This window comes from Pelmatolapia mariae, linkage group LG8 (assembly GCF_036321145.2).
Source record: "Pelmatolapia mariae isolate MD_Pm_ZW linkage group LG8, Pm_UMD_F_2, whole genome shotgun sequence".
NCBI classification, from domain to species: Eukaryota; Metazoa; Chordata; class Actinopteri; order Cichliformes; family Cichlidae; genus Pelmatolapia; species Pelmatolapia mariae.
The window spans coordinates 4,544,787-4,568,142 of NC_086234.1; the positions used below are offsets into that span (position 1 = coordinate 4,544,787).

At 42.9% G+C, this 23,356-nt stretch overlaps 1 protein-coding gene across 6 annotated transcripts in view; it reads right to left on the minus strand.

Moving 5' to 3' along the window:
* Positions 1 to 23,356, minus strand: part of LOC134633624 (SRC kinase signaling inhibitor 1-like) — a 147,065-nt gene that overhangs the window by 99,348 nt on the left and 24,361 nt on the right. Inside the window, exon 1 of one of the 6 annotated variants that reach the window (XM_065471574.1) lies at positions 13,184 to 13,281. The exons of the other annotated variants lie outside the window; for them this stretch is intronic. The gene's annotated coding sequence lies outside the window, so the exon portion shown is untranslated. Of the gene's footprint in view, positions 1 to 13,183; positions 13,282 to 23,356 lie in introns of those variants that run through there. 6 annotated transcript variants of the gene reach the window in all.

Genomic DNA, 23,356 nt, shown 5'->3' on the forward strand with positions numbered 1-23,356 from the left:
GATCAACAATGGATAATATACAGAGTGCGGGGAGAGTACAACCGTGCAGCGTTTAAAGCGTGGAAGTACTGACCTTACTTTGAGTTTGATTCCGTAAAAGGTGACAAAAGCATTAGCGTCCACTGTGCGTGGGAAGAAAACTTCTTTTTACAGCGAAAAAAAACCCCCTAAACTTCTGAGCAAATACGCTGCCACGGGAATGTGAAATTCACAGAGAAACCCCCGGATCCCCCCACTGACATGACCGCTGAGGCACCAGGCAAACCTCCGCCTGCTCCACTCCTGCTAAACAGGTGAAAATAGATTTAAGAGCGACAGGACTCAGTGCCGCTGAATTTTTGATTTTATTTATTTTCTGCTGTGTTTTACTTGAATCTGTTGCTGGAATATGCATAAAATTCCTTCAAGTCAAAGACAGTTACATATAATTTCATTTTTGCTTGATGCAATGTGCAAAAAGTTAAAAGATTAAAACTAATAAAACAAGTTGAATTGGGCTGAAAGGTCTATTGCTTTGTTACCTATTCAGGTTGTGTATCATGTTTTAAAAAACTAACTAATTACTTTTGAAAATAAGTAATCAGTAAAGTAACTTGATTACTTTTTGGAGAAGTAATCAGTAATTATTTACTAATTACAATACAAGAAACTTGACCAACACTGCTTACTGTCTTCCAAGCAACTTTGTTGAGTTAAGATGGCAATAAAGCATCAATAAGACAAAGCCAATCTGCTATCAGTCTGAAATCAGAGTCAAGTTGCAGCAACATGCAAGTTGCATTTGATAATATGGAGATTAACTGCAAATGAAAGGTAGAAAAGGTGAAAAGAAAAAGCCGTATGCTCAGAATATAACTGCACATTTTATTCCCTGACAGGCTGTGAGTACAGCAAAGTTACAGTATTTCTACTCAAATCAGTTCAAACATCAAGTATTAGCCAATATTCACTTTGTTGGCTGCTATTGATCGTTCACCAGTGATGTCATTATCCAACAGCAGTTTGAGAAATAGTCACAGTTAACTAATCTGTACTGATAAGTGATCGTGGAGATGGATATCAGAGCCTAATTTTAGTGTTCCAGCATGATTTTTCATGTCCGTTTTGTTGTGTTACCGTATGTCTGTGTGTGACATCTGTAACATACTAGCCAGATGTTCAGAGATGGTAATGAAGAGCTGAAAGAGCTCCACATTTCAAACATTGTTATCGCCCCATAATACCTTCTAAAACATAACTAAAATGTGAATGTACATTTCAGCGTTTTAAGGTCAACTACAGCAGACTAACTTGAATAATTGGAGATTATGTATCAGAATTTCAGGAGCAGGACCACGCCTCCAAACACGCTCCTTCCAGTTGTCATCTATATAGGTTCCCCCAGTTCTGCAAGCTGCTCATTCTCGTTCACGTGCCCCACCGTCCCTGCCTCCTTGTTCTCAATTCTTTAACTTCATTTCTATTTAGTGCATGGGGATCTGCCAGGCCCGGGAGCCATTACCAGTCCCCTTCGAGGCCTTCCCCATTCATATCAAAGCATTCACTTTTACCTACTAAAACGCTGAAAAACCTAAAATGAGGACATGGGCCCAGCTAGTGAAAAGCAACTAAAAGCTGCCACACAATGAATAAAGTGTGCGAGCTGCACGAAATTCACTACAAACAACCATCTAACTTGCCTGCATGGCTAGTGTTTCAGAAAATGCAGTTACAAGCTGTACTTTCAAACTTCTGTAATTAATACACATTCTCACAGAAAAATCCATCCATCCATTTTCTTAACCACTTATCCAATTCAAGGTCCCGAGGGGGGTTGTGAGGTTGGGGAGACTATCACAGCTGACAAGGTACACCCTGAGGGTTGTGATCACAGCACTGTGATAGACAAATTGGGCCCAATGGGTCTTCAAAAAGATCCTTGTCTGAACATCAGCAACAGCGCCGTCAATTTTGAAGCTCATCCAGCCGATCCTCAGAGATGCTGTATTTATGAGAAACGGCCATAAAGTGTCTCCCTTAGAATTAGACTGTACTTTTTTAAATTACGAAATAACACTGTCACGTTTCTGCAGCTCTTGAAGGTGTGTTTTGTCTTTAGTTCTTGTTACCTTGTCTGGTCTCTGTTGAGGTTGATTCCTGCTTATATTCAGATTATTTAGTTAATCCAACCTTCTCTGTATCCTTGTGTGTCTTCATCTCTGTTTGTGATTCCTCAGTTTGTTGTTTCCTGGTTTATTTTGTGACTTGTTGTTCGCTGCGCCTCATTTTTAGGTTAACTTCCCCTTTTCAACTCATTATTTCAATGACTTCTGCTGTGTTTTCACCTGTTTTCTATCCCCTTTTTTCTATTTATTGTCTGTGTCTTTCCTTGCCCTTTGTTGCATCATCCCTTGTGGTTGTGTATTTCCTTGTTCCATGTTTCCCTGGAGATTCCTTATTTTTGGATCGTTTGTTCCTGCTCAGCTATTTTATGTTATTGTATTTTTGGAAGAGTTCAGCATTAAAGCTGCTTTTTGGAGTCTCCTGAGTCCTGCATTCGGGTCCACATCGTGCCTGTCACATATCTGAACCCTGACAGATAACATATATACCACAGTTGCCTTCCAGTAAGTTCCTCATCCTCTGCAGGAACTTACTGAACCATGATTTGGGCTTGCAGCCTTAGTGAGCCCAAACCGACCAACCTGGTGATAAAGAAACAATACAGGGGAAATTGCTGGAGCTCTGATTTAATCTAATAATCACCAAATAAACCAGACGGACAGCCCAAGTATAGTCAGAGTGCAGGGAAACACGATGATAGCAGTTGGAAGCATCGGATCACTTGCTTCTGAACATTTCTGAAAGGCTGTCTCACATCAGAAAAGATTTGTGTCACTCTAAAAGCACAGACAAATAATGTGCTTTGTTGCTGTTCACAGAAAGCTGATAGCCTAGTTACACTGCAAGTCTCTTATGTGTCCTTTTCAACATGGCAGGGTGTCACAAACTTGCTTTTATCGACTTCCAGAACACCGTCGGCCTCTTTGCCATTCCACCAAAGACACGCCGTGCCCATCAGTCTCCTGGCCGGCTGGGCTCTGACCACATTGCGATCCACGCCACTGCACTGTGTGGTCACAGCCGGCGGGACACTGAGATTGTTGGGATAATTTCCTTCGGGATTAATAAAGTATTTCTGATTCTGATTCTGATGAAAATGAGGAACGAGGGCTTTGATAAAGGTACATTTATAGCACAAACAATCGGGCGCGGTGTTTCAGCGTGACATTTATCCACAGCTGACGTCGTTACACGGTCAGTAAACACTGACATTTATCACTGCATCAACATTAGCCTCGCACGTACGTCAGCGCTTTCTTTCTGGGTGTCGTCTCTGAAAATCAGAGCCAGCTGGGTCAGCTGCTTCACCGAGAACAAACCAATCGGCAGATTTCTGAGCATGACTGGGGGTTAGAGCTTAAATTTGATGATCCGTCTTCAAAGAGAATGGTAATTCAGGACAGTCTGTGGAAGAGGGGCGGGGACAGCTGAGGCTCAATCATCTCTCTGATCCTCTAACCGTGTATGCTGTATGTTCAGTGAGGCTGCTACTCGTTCCCCAAACTTTACACTCATGTCAGCTCATCCTGGTCAAAGTATCCAATTCTGGAGTCACTCAGTACATCAATACACCAACAGTCAGGATGGGGTCCATCCCTGCTGCCCTTAAAGCAGGACGAGCGACCGCATGATGAGGATGTCAGATGAAAGAGCGAGTGTAGGTATGTGAGAGAGGTTATCAAGCGGCTACCTTCTATCACAGACAGATGATTGAATTCTGCCCCCAAAGACCAGACAGCTTATACACGTTCCTCTTTGGTTTCACCACCAAATTACTGCACCTACAGCAACACTCAGCTTTACACCTTTCCCACTTCACAGACCAAACCACGGTCCGACGCCTGACATCAATTTCGACCCCAAGAGGAAGTCCTGGTAATTAGAAAGTGATATTTTTGGCTTGTCTGAGCCCAGGACACATCCTGAAGGTGAGTAATTGGTATCATTGAGTGAACAGTGGGACAGATGAGTCAGGGATCGAGATCTATTAGTGGCCACTAATCAGACTCACACTGGGCTCTGGGAGGCAGCCAGCTGGATGAATGCTGGCTTGCTGGCTCGGCTTTGTGCTGTGTCACAGAGCAGAGAAAACAGAGGAGAGCAAAAGCACTGAACATAAATACCTACAAACACGAGGCACGCAAATGGTTAAATCCTCCTATAATGACAGTACTTTTTTAGTGCTCACACTCGTTTTATCTGACTGTCACTCTTCTCAGTGTGAGGAAATCTCATTTAAAAAGGAAACTCTTCAGAATTAATGCATGCAACTCAAAACATCTGCAACTAGGGCAACCCTCGAGTCTTTGAAATCTGACGGGCATGATTCATTTATAAAATAAACACTGGGACAGAACATCAGCATCCCTGTGTATAAATATCAGTGACAGAGCCAGACGACTCCCGCAACAAAGACCAAATAAAAGATGATTCTTTTTAGCGTTTAGGTGGAGAGCAGAGAAAATAACCCGCAGGCTCTTTTCAGACACAACCAGCTTTAACCAAGGAGTGTGCTAAATTAGGCTGACTCACAATTAGAAACTATACTGGCATCAGTTTGTATTGTATGAATGACAACTTCTGCTTAAAAATACTCAAATTCTTCATCAGAACAAAAGCTTTTTTATGGAGAAAATCTAATAAGACTTTCTTACTTAAAGAGAAAGGCCTCCAGTCTATCCTTTGTAGACTAAAGATAAGAGCAGAAAGACACTGTATGCATATTTTACAACCCTGCATAACATAGACATAAAAATCAATTAAAATAAAATAAGTCGTGTTAACAAAGTTAGACGTGCATCTGAGGTGCTGAGAGTTCAAACAGTCAAAATCCTTCAGAATAAAATTCAGTTCAGAGGGTTTGAACACTTAGGTTGAGGCTTTTAGGGGTAACAATTTTAGCAGCAGTTTAGCCTTCAAAGGAAATTATTAGATGATTAATGGATCTGACTGCCCACTTCAAGCTGGCTCCAAAAGCGAGTCAATCCACTTCCACTTCCAAGTTAATGGTTTTGATCTTTATGGCTAATTTCACCCTTCATGACAAATGCACAGAGACTAAAGTCTGCCGCTTAACTTCTATCATGACTTCATTTGAGGGGCGTGGCCACTTTCTGTGACGGGTGGGATTCGATAGCTGAGGTTGCTAAAGTTAAAACTATGAGTGAAAAAAACACTTGAGTTAAATAAAAATCAAAGATGCTTGCCAGGGCTGTTTAAATCTTCCCCCTGAGAAATGCCACCCATACGAGAAACAAACTGAAAGAAGCAAATCCACTGTGGAAACCAAACAAAGTTAAACTGAACTGACGTAGAAGCTCATCTGACTCAACAGATCCAACACATTTCACAAGCTATCGACTTTGACTTTGGTGAAGACCCACTAGGTGATCACTGTGCGTGAGTTTCACTAAACAACTTCACTGCTCGAGGAGGATTTTTATGAATTGCTGAAGGACAGACATCAAATGTCAAAGCGTGAGCTCACTGGATTAAAATCAAAGCTAAATAAAAGTAAAAACTATAACAGCTAAGAGCCAACTGCATCTAATTTGTAATAAAACTAACCTAAAATATGTCTCTCTGTGCCCATAATTATATTAAAAGATCACATATGGGCTTAGTGTGAACCAAGACTGCTAGCATTAGCTGATAAATTAGCACTCCACCTTTTTGTCCAAACATGGCAACTTATTGTGCCATAAAAAACACAAACAGTCAAAAATGTTACACGTGAGGCTTCAAGACAAGATTTTGATTGGTAATAGGTAACAGCGTGATAGCTATGCGCATCTTTTATATACAGTCTGTGGATCTGATTCAGATTAACGCATCAACACCGAGCTGTTTGGGAGTATTGTTGGACGGATGTACCTAATAAAAAGGCTGGTGAGTGTACATGTATCCTGTCCATTCCCCAACACTGGACCCCAAGCTGGTTTGACCCAGCTCTTGTTGGCTTATTATTGTGCGTAATGTACTCCTTAGATTTAGACAGAAGGATGAGTCCTGAGTGTTTTCCTCATGCAGGTGACCATGTTGGGAAACACTTTAAAATGTCTCAACTAGAACACTGAAACATCCAGTTTGATTTGTCAGAATGTGAAATACAGGACATCTTTTTGGTGTAGCGGTTGAGACACACACCACATATCATGAGAACAGTTTCCCTGCCAAACCTCGATTCCTCGGAGGCTCTCCTTCCCTACACTGTCAAAAAATACAGAATCCTGTCTATGAGCGAGTAGAAGGTTTATTTTAATTTGTAGTTCATAACCAGATGGTGCTCTTTATAAAAGTACTTTACTGAAAACGATCCTCTCCTGGTATAGCGTCTAAAAATATGCTCTGCCTGCAGATGGTGCACAAGCATGATCTGCACATGAGCAGCTTCCTAACTGGCAACATGTTACATCAATGGCCATAAGTCAACGGGTGTGGAGAAAGTGGAGTGAGCCAGGCAATTAGCAAGACTGATGTGCTCTGAGGAAAAGTGAAGCAGGAGGGAAATCCACTAAGCTGAGGAGGCCATTTCAAAGGAGTCAGTCTGTGTGCAGTAATGTCTGCATCTGCCTGCCTGCCAGTCTACATATGCATATTTTTGAATTTCAAAGCTCACAGTCGCTGATAATGAAGTAAATGCCAGTCAGACGTATACAAATATTAGTCAAATCCAGAAATAACCACGTGAAAAAACATCCACCAACTCATCCTGACACTTGGTTTTACCTGGTGAGACACAACGTCTTCCATCTGTATACCAAAACGAAACCCAAAGTAGTTATTTTAAACCTGTGTAGCAGTGTAAAAGGGATGGACGTAGCGATGTTTTTCTTTAATGGCCAGCAGGGGGCATCGTCTCTAGTTTCAAAAAAGCTTCGGACCATATAGAAGCGAGTGGAAATACACCCACCACCGCTCATCACCGATCTGTCACCTCCCTAAACATATTCCTGAACGTTTTTGGGCTCAGCTGCTAGTTTTAAGTTTTATGAGGTTATTTTTGTTGGTTATGTCCATTTTTTTGAGTCAGACAGGAGGACAAACCCTGTAGTTGTTACGCTTTGAGAATGCAGTGTGCACCTCTTCATCATCACCTGACAGCAGAAACATTCAGCTCCATGCTTTCTAACAGGATTTTACTTGTTGTTCCACAGGGTGTGTACGTGTGTTTGTCACTGTAGGACTCTGCTGTGCATGGGGAGGGTACAATGAAAAGTGCAGGAGAGACAGATGAGACGTTTCATGAATATATAAAAACAGAAGGCGTTAGTCAAACTGTAACCCTCGAGGAAGAAAGTCAAGAGCCAGGCAAATGTTATGACTTAATGCTGTTTGAGCTATTCTGCTGATATCCACCCACTTATAGCCACTAATTATGGTGGCTACATGATTCATTGTTATCTGTGAGCGAGACTCTCCTGCTGGTTACTTTTTCTTTATTGTATGGGAAAAGAATTCCCACAGCAGCCGCAGCAGCAGCAGTAGTCGTAGCTCACTTGTGTTTTTTGTGTTCGGGCTACACATTATGCATTATAGAGCGTGGATATTGCTTCCACAGTGCACATTAACCCCATCTATACATCCTGTCGCATACAGCATAGCTTACTGGACACACGGGGACAATAGGACAATCACACTATGGCAAAAAAAAAAAACTTGTCACCATTTCATGAACTGAAAAACCCAAACTGGTCTCACTTTACGATTTCAAACCCCCACAATGATTCAGTTCAGTGGCCTTGCAGCTCTCTTTCAGCTTCACTAATGCAGGCAGCCTCAGACAGACTGCAGTCTACCTCCGTCTCTGCTCGTTATCCCTGATCTCCTCCATGCTGTTCATGTCCCCCGTCTCCACTTAGCCCTCGGCGTGCGAGGCTGACAGCTCAGTGGGCTCGGAGCCAGGGCTGATCATAGTATCTGCTCCAGGTCAGCCTCCCTGTGGATATAGGGGCAACAACACCCTGATGGTCTGTCTAACAGGAGGCCGTGCCCCGGTGGCTCGGTGGGTCATGTTCCTGGAGCACTGTTGGTGTCACCTCTGACTTTCCTTCTTACATATTCGATGAGGTAGAGCTAATGCAGATGCACGACTGGCAACTGAGCATGTCCACAAGCAGCAGCTACTTCTGCACAGGAGCTGCATGGCTAAAGGCTTCAGTAATGTCTACATTGATTGGTGCTCGGTGCTTAGGCATCAATTACATGGCTGTCTGGAAGCGAGGCACTCACAGGTGATTGTGTAAATCAGAGCGGGAATCATCTTGAACTGTGTAGTGTCTGCATCAGCAGTGTCAGCACAGTGACTTTTCACCATAAGATAAAGCCTTCCTCAAAACTGAAGTTTTTAATCAAACTTCACTCAGGCAGTTTTTGTTTTTCTGCGATTATTTTCAGCTGAGGAACAAAGCACAGCTGGCGCACTACTGCAGAGGCATTTCCGGGACTTTTTAAGCGAGTAACTCAATGAGGAGGAGCCCGATGGAAATGGGAATATTTGATCAAAACAGATACAGTGCAGACAGCTGGTGTAGAAAACATTAGGTGTGATTTTGGGTTTTATGTGCAGCTTGTGGCCTCATACAGATGTATTATAGGAAAAGCTGCACTGCCCAGAGAGTTTAAAGATCACTTTGTGTTAGTAACTATTTTATAAAGTGCACAAGAAGTATTTAAAAATTTCACGTAAAGTAAAAGACATATTCTTAAAGCAACAGCACTTTTTTATTACATACATGATCATAACGATTATTTCATTCATGTTCTTATCACTTTAATGTTGCTTCTAGATGACTAGATATTCTTCTCATAACAATAAGGGATCATATATCAGTGGATTTATTTTAAAATGTGCAAAGTAGGAAGTAAATAATTAAATAAAAGTAAATAAATATAATTTTAATAACTAGTTTTAATAACTAGTATTGCTTCTTCTGGGTTGGGGGAGAGTATTTGCCTTGAGTTAGGGTATTCAAATATCTGAGGGTCGTGTTTATGAGTGAGGACGGTGGATTGGTGGATTGGCATTCACAGCAGCACAATACTCCAAGTTTAATGATTGGATGTGGGTAGTTACTGAAAGAATAAGACTGCAGATCCAGCCACAGACAAGAGCTTCCTGCAAGGAAGGGTGAGGAACTCAGATATCTGGAGGGTTTTCTGCACCTTTGTGTCAAAAAATTGGCATCTCGACCAGTATGTCTCCTAGATGTAGGTCTGAGGAGGTTTTTCAAACATGCACACCTAGGAGGAAACTCAGGGATAGACCCAGAAATCTACCTATGAACACCTCAGGATCCTCCAGGAGGAACTGGAGCATGGTGCTTAGCCTTCTACCACCACAACCAGATAAACAGAAGAAAAATGATGGATGGGTGGATGGATTGAATAGTACGAGTAGAAGTCAGATGAATAAGTAGTTGAGAAAATAGACAAATGGACATTGAAAGCGTTCTGTGGTAAAGTACTTCAATGAAAGCATTAAGTTACATTCCACCACTCTTCTTTTCCATGTTTTCAATCAATGACATTAGGCAATTTAAGATTAACATTACTCTACTCCAATGCATCCCCTCTGGAAACGCCCCCGCCGATGAATATTTCAGCAACAGTGTAGTGTAGTTTGGGCTTGAGCTGGCAAAGTCACAAAACCTGCATCTATAGAGTCAAATACCAGTCAAAGTGTATTAGGTCATTTTAAAATCCTCTTCCTGTAGAAGTTGTACTTCTACAACTACCTTTGCTGTTGAAGAATTTTCTGTAGATTGTGATTCAAAGTTCAGGAGTGCTGTGGCTTCTGCCTGTATAAGTTTTCCAGATATGCAGTAGATCAAGCTACGTCATGCTGACATTAAAGCAACTGTTGGTTCCTTGTTGGTTCTAAAGGACAGACTCTGGCCAAATGTATCATAAACTTTATCTTTGTCAACTGACGCTCCTCTATAAGTTGTTTTACAGGTTGGCAATCTGGTAAGCGATTAATTTTCGAGGCAGAATCATAGTCCATGTGTTCACATGATCACAATATTATTTGAGAGCGTAGTCTTCCAGACAAAAAGTCTGCCTGAAGTCTGAAGACACAGCTCCCGAGCACATCACGTTTTTACTCTGGAAGTTCTGCCTTTTTATGTGTGAAAACTCAAAATGTGCAGGCTCTCCAGCAACTAATTGTGCCACATCCAATCATGCTTTTGTGCATTTATCTAAGCGTAGGCATTTTCAGACAGCAAAGACATTCATTTTTTAATGATTTATTTATGTAATCATGTGATAAAGCACACCTACATTTCAGTGACGGGATTATTGTTGATCATGTCCCTGGAAAACTTGCGTCCTGGTATTCAGTTATTTGTTACTACAGACCCAGTGCCACTTAGTTGACCCATCCAGTGGTTTAATATTGTGGCTAATCTGAGTCTGCCAAATTAAGGTCGTCCATGACACCAGATCATCAGATCATCAGATCAACCAGCAGTAAATCAAAGCTCCTGCATTTCTTTTCCTTTTTGGAATTATTGCCTTTGTTTAAAAGCAGTCTAGTTGTTGCAGCTGTGAACCGAGGTCATTGCAGAATACATGAAAAACAGATTTGTTTGTGTGTGTATATAGGCACACGGGCTTAAAATAATCATGAAAGTCTGAATTTGCACAAATATTTTCTATACTTTGTGACATATCTTAGTGTACAATACAGGAAATCTCTGTCTGTCTACTTGCTTTTCTGTCTACACCAACTCCTACAATATCAAGGGCTGAACAACCGAAAATGGCAAACAGATACATTTTTGACTCATTAAGGTTCTTATCTATATCAGATATTATGACATTGTCATGTTGCCTAGCAACCACAAATCAACAGGGTCAAATGACCCATATTTAGAAAGAATTCACGTATAATATCTTAAAAATATATCATTTTTATTTCACTTCTAATGTGCATCTCCAAAACGTACACTATATGACAACACCCTCAGGTTGCTTAGCAACCACCTAGCAATATATATGACCTGTTTTTTTTGCCGCATGCACCTGCAACACCTTATGAAAGCAACCTGTCCTTTTAATTCCATGGCGAAGATTTTTTCTTTATGTCCACAAACCTGAATTATACATAACATATTATAATGTCACCAAGTTGCCTAGCAACCACCTGGCAATGGGGAATGCCCATTTATGCAACTACAGCACCTTTTAAAAGCATTATATCATTTTCATTTCCAATCCAACAGCACAATCAGCTGGACGATATTGAGGATCTCTCCAGTAGCATCAGAGAGAGGTTAAGTTTAGCAAACTGATCGCGGGTGGTGTCTTTGCCTCTGGTCGATAGAATATAATGCTAAAGACAGTTGCTAAATACACCTGGGCAGCTGCTCAAGTTGAGCGTACGTGTGGGAAACGGTCAATGGTGCAGTAAGTCCACACTTTCCTCAAACATGCTGCTGTCTTCACTTGAGACTGCATTACTAATTGTTTGTTAAATGGCAGCTGTGCAGCTCCGGCGTGTGTGGTGGGAGTGTGGGCTGTTGTTTGTGCTTTAAGTCCCCACAGCCTCACTGTACATATGTTTGGCAATTCCCACTCAAACTTTGTTATGCACTTATGGTTTTGTTAGTGAATCTTTTCACAGCCTCCTGTGTTTAAAACCAAAAAAAGAACAATCTGACGCTACTGTACGTGGTAATAAAGTGAGGTTTTTCCCTGTTGTTGCAGAGAGAAAAAATAAATAAATTTAACACCTCTGACAGAGTGTGAGGTCATCCTGCGTTTGTGCGTGAGTCTGTGAGAATCTGTAAGACTGAGAACACCACGGGCCAGTTTACAGTAAACCATCAGAACCATCGGAGTCAGAATCAGCGCACGCAGTGAATGAGGAAAGTCAAAAATGTTGAGATTTTTTTTAAACTGCACACACAGTTTTTAGCAAAGCTGTGATTTAATTTTAATACCAAGTGTTTCATAACCCCCGAACACAAAGAAGAATTGCAGCTGTTTGAAAAGCTTCATCTGAACACGAGGATTTGTTTCTGATCTTGCAGCTATTTGTCAGACAGCCCTGACTCTCTGCTAAGTGCTACAGATCAAAGAAATCAGAAGGAAAGCGTCAGCAATGACTCAGATTAAAACTTCATTCGCTTTGCCTTTTCCTCTCCAGGCCAGCGCAACTCCATTCCAAAATATTCCAACAAGAAAAGGGCCCCTGCAGTCTCGAGATGTACGAGGCTGATCTCGAAACCAGCATCAAAGTGAATTCTGAAGCCCCGCGCTCTGAGTCACCAGAAAAGAAAAATACAAACAGAGTGCTACATCCACTTCAAAAAGCTGAAGTCAAACTGGGAGTCAGAGGTGTTGCTCTCGTGAGGGTTGGTGCGCAAACTCGACACACCTCACAGAGGCAAAAGCGAAAAAGGAAATCTCTCAGATGAATCCTCAGATTGCAATGAAAGCATGTGTCAACCACCCACCCTTCCGCCCACCCACCCCTCCAGCACGCTGCCTCTGTGACAAATACAAATTAATTTCACAAGAATGAATAATCAGTTCGCTTGTCCATTTGCATTTCAAGCAACCGCAGCGAGTCCCCTGAGCGCGCTCAGAACGAATGATTATTAACACGGCCCTCTTGAGAAGACATAAAGTGTTGGGGAGGAGAGAAGGGGGGGGGGGCCTAATGTGCCTTTTAAGAGCTGGTTTTTACATGTGAAGTCTTAGTGGGCAGTGTCCCACGCACTGCTGAACAGGTGCTCAAAGTGAGTGAGTGGGCTGCCGTCCACGTGAAGGTCAAGCCAGGTTAGCTGGTCCCCGTACATGCACCGCTCACTTTGGCCTCCCCCGTTTCCTCCCCTCTGGCTGCTCCCTCTCTTTCCAGCTCTGATATCTCTTCTTTTTGCTTCTCTTGGGGGCTATGCAAAGAAGCCAGATAATCTTGGTGCATGCAGAGTGTTCTGCAGAGAGTGAGTGGCTGGATCACTAAAAGCGACAAAACCCCCCACCCTCCCAAAAAAATAAATAAAAATAAATCAGCTGGTGCATAATGTGGCAGTTTGAGCCGAAACAAATTGAATCAATGAAGGCAGCGTACCTGGCTCGTGGTCCTGTGCAGGTTGGTGTCCCCCTCTGGCCGAGGCTCTACATGGCACTGGTGGGTTTGTGTCTGCACGTGTGTGTGCTGTGTGTGTGTGTATATGTGTGTGTGATGGAGCAAAGAGAGAGAAGTGAGTGCTGTTGAGGAGACGGGGAGAGTGCACAGTGCAGTGTAGAAGATTGGAGGCTGGGTACTCAGTGTGTGCTAAGACAGAGCCTGTGCATCTCTCCCTCTCTCTCTCTCTGTGAGTATAATCCTTTCCACAGTCTACGGGGACGAGCTGCAAATGAACCAGCTCTAGCTCTCCCTCTCTCTCCCTCCACTTCCCTCTTGTTCTGTATCTCAGCTTTGCACATGAGCCCCGAGCAGAAATACCCTCCCCGTGCCTCCACCTTGCAGTAGATAAGCCAGAATTGCAGAGAGCAGTGCTGCCCTTAATGACTGCTACAACTCTATCTCCCCACTTGCTAAGGTTTTTAACGACGCCACAGCGCTCTTTTGTGTCGCAGTGACTCCTCCGAGTGATTAGACCGTCACTCCAGCTGTGCTATTTAGACATGCGTGTTTATTGTTTTTACGAGCACTTAGGACGCGGTAATACCTTCGGATGTCATTTCGGCGCTGACGCACTGATTTGAGTCGCGGCTTGTTTGTGAAGCGGCTTCAGCTGCATTTGAAGTTTTGTGTACCCGTTTCTGGCAGCTCGTTGAGATGCACTATGCAAATGTTGTGAGTGACTCAGACAGTCCTTTATCCCATCTGGAAAAGTCTGGCAGTGTATCAAGACAGGCTCCATGCTACGTGTTAGAGAGGGAACTCACTACAGCGTTGGGTAATGATGTCTTGATGTTAAACTTTCCAACTTTTTCATGTTGTCAGAGTTCAGTTTTCTAAAGTTAAAAGGGTCAGCTCAACCAAATGTAGAAAGGTTTGCTGCAGTTTTCATCTGGCAATCTTTACTGGAAGCAAAAGCAGCTTCCCCTTCATTCTCATTTGGAAAGTTCAGTTCATGCTAATCGGCTAGCCCATTTCCATCTCCCCGCTTCATATTTATCTGAGGAAATTATGCCATCTACCATCAGTTTGTTAGTGTGCAGTCCTATTTTGAATTGGCCATTCCAACCTCACGCACTGGTTTTGCACATTTTGAAGATTAAACATTCACATTTTTACCACAGTCATGTTGAATATTTTGAGCTAGAAGTTAAGTCTTATTTGGCTAACAAGCTAACAGCATTTAGCTTGGTCCAACAGCTTCATCCTGTAAATGTTATTGGTGCATTGCACAGATTTATCGCAAAGTAATAACTACTAATAAAATACTAGAATTTCACTCAAAAAGAACTGAAGCTTGAAGTTCTTGGTGAACTGCACCACCTAGAAAACCATAACATTCGATAGTTGATCCATTGAAAAGAAGTCTTTTTGTCAGTCAATTTAGCAGAGGAGTGGCCTATCAGCCAAGGGCCCGTTACTCATTTCTGTAACACCCTCAAGTTAGAGGTTCTAACGGTCTGTCAGACCACCGCCTTGAGAAGGTAGTTACATGAGCTTATGATCACAGTAGATCAAAACAAGGACTGAAGTCACCAGCAGCTAAATTAAAAACATGGAGATCGAGTGACTGTGCTGATGGTGTTCCTTGGATCGTACGCATTTCTCTTCCGGCTCAAGATGATGCCAGAGAGCTCGATTTTGGTTTCATCTGGCCACAGCACTTTCTCCCGAGCCTTCTCTGGATCATTTAAAGGTGCCTTCTTGAGCGTGCGGACGTTGTAGGTGCTGCAAGATTTCCATTCATTACCAATGGTGTTCTTAGTGACTGTGGTCCCAGCTGCCTCCCGTGTACTTATGGGCTGATCCACCATTTTTTTTCCCATGATCTTTCTCACCCTATGAGGCGAGATCTTGCATAGAGCTCCAGACTGAGGACGACTGATGGTCACTTTATATTTTTTGTTTGTGTTTGTGTTTGTGAATGACAGATGGTGTAACCCTGGGCACATCACTGTGATAGAACAACTCTGCAGCAGAGACATTGAGCTGTTAGCCGTTAGCATGCGTCCATACTACCTCCCCAGGGAATTCTCGCATGTTATCGCGATAACAGCGTATGTCCCCCCTTCGGCCAACGCGGATGCAGCCTGTGACTCTCTCCACTCTGTGGTCAGCAGACTGCAAACTCAATCTCCAAGAGCCCTTCTCATAATATCAGGGGACTTTAATCATGTCTCACTGGACTCCACACTGCCCACCTTCACCCAGTATGTGACCTGCCCCACCAGAGACAATAAAACACTAGACTTACTGTATGCCAATGCTGAAGAGGCATACAGCTCATCACCTCTCCCTCCCCTGGGCAGATCTGATCACAACCTGGTGCACCTTGTCCCTGTGTATGAGCCCTTAGTGCGCAGGGAGCCACCAGCCACCCGCACAGTACAGAGATGGTCGGAGGAGAGCGAGGAGGCTCTTAAGGATTGTTTTGAGTCGACTGTGTGGGAGGTGATCTGTGACGACCACGGAGAGGACATCGACAGCCTGGTGACATGCATTATGGACTATATAAACTTCTGTGTGGATAACACCGTGCCTACCAGGACTGTACGGTGTTTCTCCAACAACAAACCGTGGATTAACCCAGAAATTAAAGCCGTCCTTAAGCAGAAGATGAGGGCCTTCAAATCCAGAGACAAGGAGGAGTTAAAAAGGGTGCAGAGAGAGCTGAGAGGACTGATAAGGAATGGGAAGGACAGCTACAGGCAGAAGATGGAGAACCACCTTCAGCAAAACAACGTTGGTGAGGTCTGGAGAGGCCTCAGAACCATCTCGGGCCACAAAGGTCAGAACTCTCTGCCTGGGAGGGATGTGAGGTGGGCAAATGAACTGAATCATTTCTTCAACAGATTTGATTCGGCCATGAGGCAGTCTTCAACATCAGCTGCAGATTCACCCACCCCCACTGCTGCTGTCTCACCTCTGACACCTCAGACACTTCACACCTCCTCTATTCACCCTGCTCACTCCTCCCCACCCCCAACAACAGCATCCAATACACAATCAACACAAGGCTCCAGTCTTTCTCTCTCAACCACCCAGGTTAGGAGGGAACTGAGGAGGATTAAAGCCAAGAAGGCAGCGGGTCCAGATGGCATCAGCTCGAGGGTCGTCAGGTCCTGCGCAGACCAACTGTGTGGGGTGATGGAGCACCTCTTCAACCTGAGCCTGAGGCTGGGAAGAGTCCCACAGCTCTGGAAAACCTCCTGTGTTGTACCAGTGCCAAAGACTTCACGCCCCAAGGACCTCAACAGCTACAGGCCGGTGGCTCTGACATCCCACCTGATGAAGACCCTGGAGCGGCTGGTCCTAGCTCAGCTTCGGCGCCTGGTGAGCTCATCACTGGACCCACTTCAGTTTGCCTACCAACCTGGCATTGGAGCGGATGATGCCGTCATCCACCTCCTACATCGTTCCCTCGCTCACCTGGAGACCACTGGGAGCACTGTGAGAATCATGTTCTTTGATTTCTCCAGTGCCTTCAACACCATTCTTCCCACAGTCCTGAAGGACAAGCTGGAGAACTCTGGAATGGACCATCACCTCACTACATGGATTCTGGACTACCTCCCTGACCAACCACAGTATGTGAGAACTCAGGGCTGTGTGTCGGACAGGGTCGTCTGCAGTACGGGGGCCCCACAGGGAACGGTTCTGGCTCCGTTCCTCTTCACCATCTACACTGCAGACTTCTCCCACAACTCCACCCAGTGCTTCCTGCAGAAGTTCTCTGATGACTCTGCTATAGTCGGCCTCATCACTGATGGGGACGACAAGGAGTACAGAGGACTGACTCAGGACTTTGTGGACTGGTGCCAGCTGAACTACCTCCAGATCAATGCCAGTAAAACAAAGGAGCTGGTGGTAGACTTCCGCAGGCACAAACATCCTCCACTGCAACCACTGAGCATCCAAGGTATGGACATTGAGGCTGTGGACAGCTACAGGTACCTTGGTGTTCATCTGAACAACAAACTGGACTGGACTCATAACTCAGACGCCCTCTACAGGAAAGGGCAGAGCAGGCTGTACCTGCTGCAGAGACTCAGGTCTTTTGGAGTGAAGGGCCCACTCCTGAAGACCTTCTATGACTCTGTAGTGGCCTCAGCCATCTTTTATGGTGTGGTCTGCTGGGGCGGCAGCATCTCTGCCGGGGACAGGAAGAGACTGAACAGGCTGATCCGCAGGGCCAGCTCTGTTCTAGGATGCCCTCTGGACCCAGTGGAGGTGGTGAGTGACAGGAGAATGGCGGCTAAGCTGTCATCCCTGTTGGACAACATCTCCCACCCCATGCATGAGACTGTGACAGCACTGAGCAGCTCCTTCAGTGGCTGCGGCACCCACGGTGTGGGACGGAGAGATTTCGCAGGTCTTTCCTCCCCACTGCTGTCAGACTCCACAACAAAGACTTTTGCAGCTGATCAAACACACACATGTGCAATAAGACTGCAATATGTGCACTTCTTTTTCTGACAAAGTTGTACTTTTGTATTTTCTTACTCAGTTGTATATAACATTTGCATTCTATTTTATTCTATTGTATATATTATTCTATTTTATTCTACTGTATATAGTATTTTATTTTATTTTATTGCATTCCAGTGTTTTCTAATTTCTGCTACATAACTTTGCACTTTTGCTGTAACAAAACAAATTTCCCACCTGTGGGACTAATAAAGGTCATCTTATCTTATCTTATCTTCTTCCACTTTCAAATAATCGCAGCAGCAGTTATTACTGTCTCACCAAGCTTCTCTTACTGATGGTCTTGTAGACCACTCCACACTTGAGCAAGTCAACTATCTTGAGTTAGAGCTCAAGAGTCAGGATTCAAATACAGATTTCATTTAAAGACATGCAAATAAATTTATAAGTTTGCATAAATGTATATATTTTTCTCAATTTTTGGTTGATTTTCTGTCTCTCTGCATTAAAAATAAACTACAGTAAAAATTAGAGACTGTTCATTTCTTTGTAAGCGAGCATTAATTATTTTTTAATTATTTCCCCATCTGTATGTGGTATTAATTTATTTAATAAAGCATGAGTGTGTCTCCTTTCCTCTACACACGTGCAACCTCTGCCTTGTTTCCACCACACAATCCAATTCTGTGTCATATAATTTTATATTTTCTAGTTTTCTTACTCCTCTGTGATAACAAGCTGAATATATTTGACTTTGAGACTGCTGGAGGGGAAAAATAAGACATTTAAAGATCATTAATATCAGTTCCAACCCCGCATAGTACACTATGCAATTATATTTTACACCAACTGAGAGCCAGGCCTCATCACCCAAGAACAGTGTGGGATCTTACTAACGCTCCTGCAGCTGAATGAGGACCAATCCCTGCAGTGAAAATCAGATTTTAGAGCAGACACATTTTATATTGAGCTGTATAACATATTTGAGTGTAAAATGAAACTCAAAGACTTTTTTAAAGACACATTACTGTAGACAGTTAAAGGTTTTAATGGGCAAGAGAACTTTATACTGATGTTACCATTATGATTTTTTAAAGATAAGTAGTAAAATGCCACAATTAGGTTATAAACGAAGTACACCGCAGTTAAATAGATTTAATATTGCCACCGTGTTCCTGAGGTTTTGGGAAAATCTTCAAAACTAAGAATTCCAAAGTGAATTTACTAACTAATGCTTGAAAAGAAACACTTATGTAGTCCCACCCAGGGCTGGACTGGTAATCTGACTTTTGGGCTGATGGACTGGCCTGAAGGGCCTCTGCACCAAACAGTGACAGCAGTCCATTTGTTCATTTGCATTGTTGACACTGGAATACCCAATCATATCTCTTAATGCGACTGGACCCTCCCCTACCTTCGCTGTGCGCTCGTGCACCATGAAGAAAGAGTTAAGCGTGGAAGAAGTGACCAAAAGGTGGAGTGAAAAGCTGAGAGAAAACAACATAAAGAAACTAAAAATAAATGCAGCAGTTCTGAAGATGTGAGGAAGAGACGGAGGAAAATGAAATTAACACAGTAAGAAAATAGATGGAGGGACATAATTAGCAAGAGAGAGAGATTCAAGGTTTCAGGTAAAATGAACGGCACTGCTAACAGCTAAAGTGTATTGTCAGCTTATTACTGTGCAACTAAGGACAACAACTGTACCAACTTGATTAAAACATGTTTCAACATCTATAATGATACAAAAGCTTTAATGTTCATTTGTGAATGGCAGAGCGAACTGGACTTTCTGGAAGTGTTCCTGAGCCCATGCAGTGATTTCCATGTCAGAATCATGTCAGTTTTTAAAGCAGCCATAAAGATCACTAGCATCCAAAAACAATTTTCTGCCTTATCCCGTGCACACAGAAATTTCTCTAGATTCTTTGAATCTTTTGATTATGTAGATGTTGAGATATTCATAATTATATGTTGAAGATTTTTTTTCCAAAATTGTTCCACAATTTGTAGATGCAGGTTTTTGTAGATTTGTGAATATCTGACCTTCCTTGCCTCTGAGAAACCCGGGCTCTCTAAGAAACTCTTTTTTTATACCCAATCATGCCTGTTGGTGATTATCCCGAGGGTTATACTATGAACCAAGTTCATCATGACTTTCTTTGTGTGTTTGGCTTGAAAAAACCAAAAACCCCAGTTAAAGCTAACGGTTATCCTGACTGTGATTACCAACTTTCCCTGTTAAGCTGGGCTCTCTGCTTCAGGCTCTGTGTGAGCTCACATAAAAACGGCTGTTTTGGAGGTATTATGACTTTAATTCCTCACAAAATGATCCCTATGAGCGCCACCATCAGAGATGCTATCAGATGATAAAACGGTGGTTAAAGATCCATAACGAAGCTAAAAAAAATCAAATATTAAAATGCAACACTGTTGCAAATAAGACAAGAAATTAATGCTGCAGAAAATCGTTTATCACACAAAGCGGTAAAATAAACTTTTTCATGCCAGTTAATTATTTTAGCACCGAGTGAGCTCTCAGTGCTGCTGTTTATTTCCAATGTGAGCACCGCACATTAGGGCTCTCAAACTTTACACTGGACCCATTTAAACATTAAAGGTTAAAGTCTCACAGCCAAATAAAGAGATGTGGAAAGTATTTTAGCTGTTGGCAAATCAAAGTGAAATTAATTAAATTGATTGAACAGGTATTTATGGTGTGTGCTGTGTACTAGGAGCTGCATTTCCAGCAGTGTTAAAGAGACTCGGCAGCAGATTAGAATCAAGTATAACACATTTTCTGCATCACTAAATTAATACATGCACGGTTTATGCCTCGTTCACTGGTTTTAGTACAGCTTAACAACTTGCACATATAAAACATATTTCCCCAGCAGTGAATCTACACTTACAACACGCTGTGAATAAATGGATCAGTGAAAATGTGGCACTTCCAGCTGAGTTTAAACCGAAACTCGGAAAATATACTGCTCCCGACCAGGTTATGTGTTCGGCATAAGTTTCCATGGTGATTAAGGTAAAAAGAAAGCCACTTTTGTGACACAAAAAGCTCAGACTTTAAGCTCGACACAGCTCGCTTACCCTCAAATCTCACTTCATAGTACATCCCTATGATCCTACTTTGTAGTACCATTTTCCAGTCTCTTATTGGCCCAGTCCATGTTGCCGCCATCAAATTCAAACTGAGTTAATATATTTCATAAAATATTAAAATGTCTCAGTTTAAACATTTGTTTTCTGTGTTCTGTTTTGAATAAAATATGAGCGTATGAGATTTGCAAATCATTGCATTTCGTTTACATTTACACAGCATCCCAACTTTTATGGATATCTGGGCTGTAGGTCAATATTGCAGTTGTTCCACTGGCCTGGTCCACTAACATGCATGGCCCATGAAGTAAAATGAGTTTGATCCTGTTAATTCTCAGGACTGACAGCCCGTTTTAGATGGCTCTCTTCAAGCTCTTGGGCATTTTATACCGGAAATCACTGCGTGGGTTCAGGAACTCTTGAACATAAAAGCGTTGCAGCTGCATATATATTGATGACAAAAAAATAAGTAAAAGCAGAAGAGCCTTCTTTAAGCTGCTCAGGTATTTTTACACTAAATCTGGCTGTCGTGCCAGGTGGAACGAGTCAAAGACATCTTCTCTTCACTGGCTGCAGATGTACTGCATGCTGCCTATTTATGTCAGTCACTTTCACTGCTATTCACTGCTGCAAGAGCAATCAGCAGCATAGAGAGCAAATTGGTCATGATGTTAAGATATGCCTTTTTCCTCTAGCTGGGCTTTCAGTTTGTCAGAGCTACATCCATCTGTATGTGTCTGTACGTCTGTGTTTCTTTGCATGTTTAGACCAATTTCCGCTTCCTTCATGCCCACTCAAACGCTCCCGATTCCTAATTTAGCCCCAGAGTTTCTCCCCACCCACCCCCACACTCTCAGCCTACTCTGTGTGTATCCATGATGCTACAGAGCTCCAACATGTCAAACCACTCGCTTCGCCGTGATGGCTGCAGGGTGGAAACTGGAGCCCGGCGGATTATGAGCACGTCAAATTGGCAGAATGTATTAGCGTCACGCCGATCACCATCACGTTTACCCTCACTGGTCAATTATCAAGATAGATAGCTCAAACAGATAATAGCCTGCAACGGCGCCTGCACCCATTTTCTGCTTAGTGGACAGTGGGGGATGAAGTGGGATGGTGAGGGGAAGGGAGAGGAAGGAAAGTAAACCCTGGCGTTGTTGTGATTGGAAGGAAATGTTACTTTCAGCAGAGCTAAAATCAGATCGGGCAGACAGGGATAGAAGAAGGGGAGAGGCAAAAAAAGAAGAGGAGGGCCTATGGTGCTGCATGCTGCATTTGGATGCAGGCTGGGGGCCCGGGTGGCAGAAATATGGAGGGAGAGGCACACTTGTCATCCCAATGAAATCATTCTCCAAGGCTGCTGAGGAAAGCGAGGGCTGCACAGAAAAAGATGAGATCCTGTGAGTGTGTGTGTGTGTGTGCGTTTTGGAGGAGAGGGGTTGCAACTGTGTTTATGTGCAAGACATGTAGCGAGACAAGCGGAAGAGACTGAGAAAATACAACCGAGAAACTGTTTGCTGATTACATCGCGGAGGCTTATAGGCATGCTTCCCCTCGCACTTCTCCGTGTTTGAAGATCCAAATCTTAAATCAGCTCCCACACATGAACAAACAACATAAAATTCAGCAACAAACATCCAGCCCAGTGATCCAAAAACAAAAAAAAATCTGCTGTTCAGTACAGTGAAAGTTGCTCGACTAGTTTCAGTGCAGGAGTGACAGGGAAACAATTGCCTTAGATGTGATAATATTACACAACAATAAATGCATATGTAATAAAGTTCAAAAGGCTGTTGTCCATAAAACAGACGACGATATGCGACGGTGGACGTTTTCGATCAGCTGAAATGCGTCTGCCAAAACTGCTTCCCAGGCTTCCTCATGCTTCATTATCCGTGTCCAAAATCCCTCCCAGTTTACTGTGTAGTGTGCTACATTCTGTTTCTATGTGCAAACTATGAGCAGATTCACTACTGTGGAAAATCTGACTGGTCCTGGCATGTATAGATTAATCCCCCCTCCCTCCAAAAAAGACCTAATCAGATGGGAGTCTAAGCCCTGCCAGACCTGACCCAAATAGGCCGGAGCGAAGCAGAGCCAAAGTGACCCACATAGAGAGAATATACAAACACCAAAATCATCCATCAGTTAATTTGATTGATTAACGGGTGGCAGGGATTGAAAAGAGCAGTGACAGAAAGTCATATCCCCATGTTTGCACTCAGATATCGACCACACTCTTAATTAATCAGATTCCATTACGAACTCAACTCTCAGTTACTAAGAAAAAAAGAAAAGCATCATAACATGATTAACTTTTTTTGCCATTTTTTTAAAGGTACGCTTTGGCCACAAGTCCAGACTCACTCGCAACAAGATCTATAACAATTAGGTCCTAGTAGGTTTGGATACCTAAACCTGTGGAACAATTATTACCTATGGTCAAAAACGTTTACAGGTCTGGGTCGAACTCCTTCCTCGTTTATTTATTTCATTACTTTTTTAATCTGCTAATTTTAAAGTTTAAGAAAATGCCCTGTAGAAATGCTCATGTTCTTTAAGTTTAATAATGCA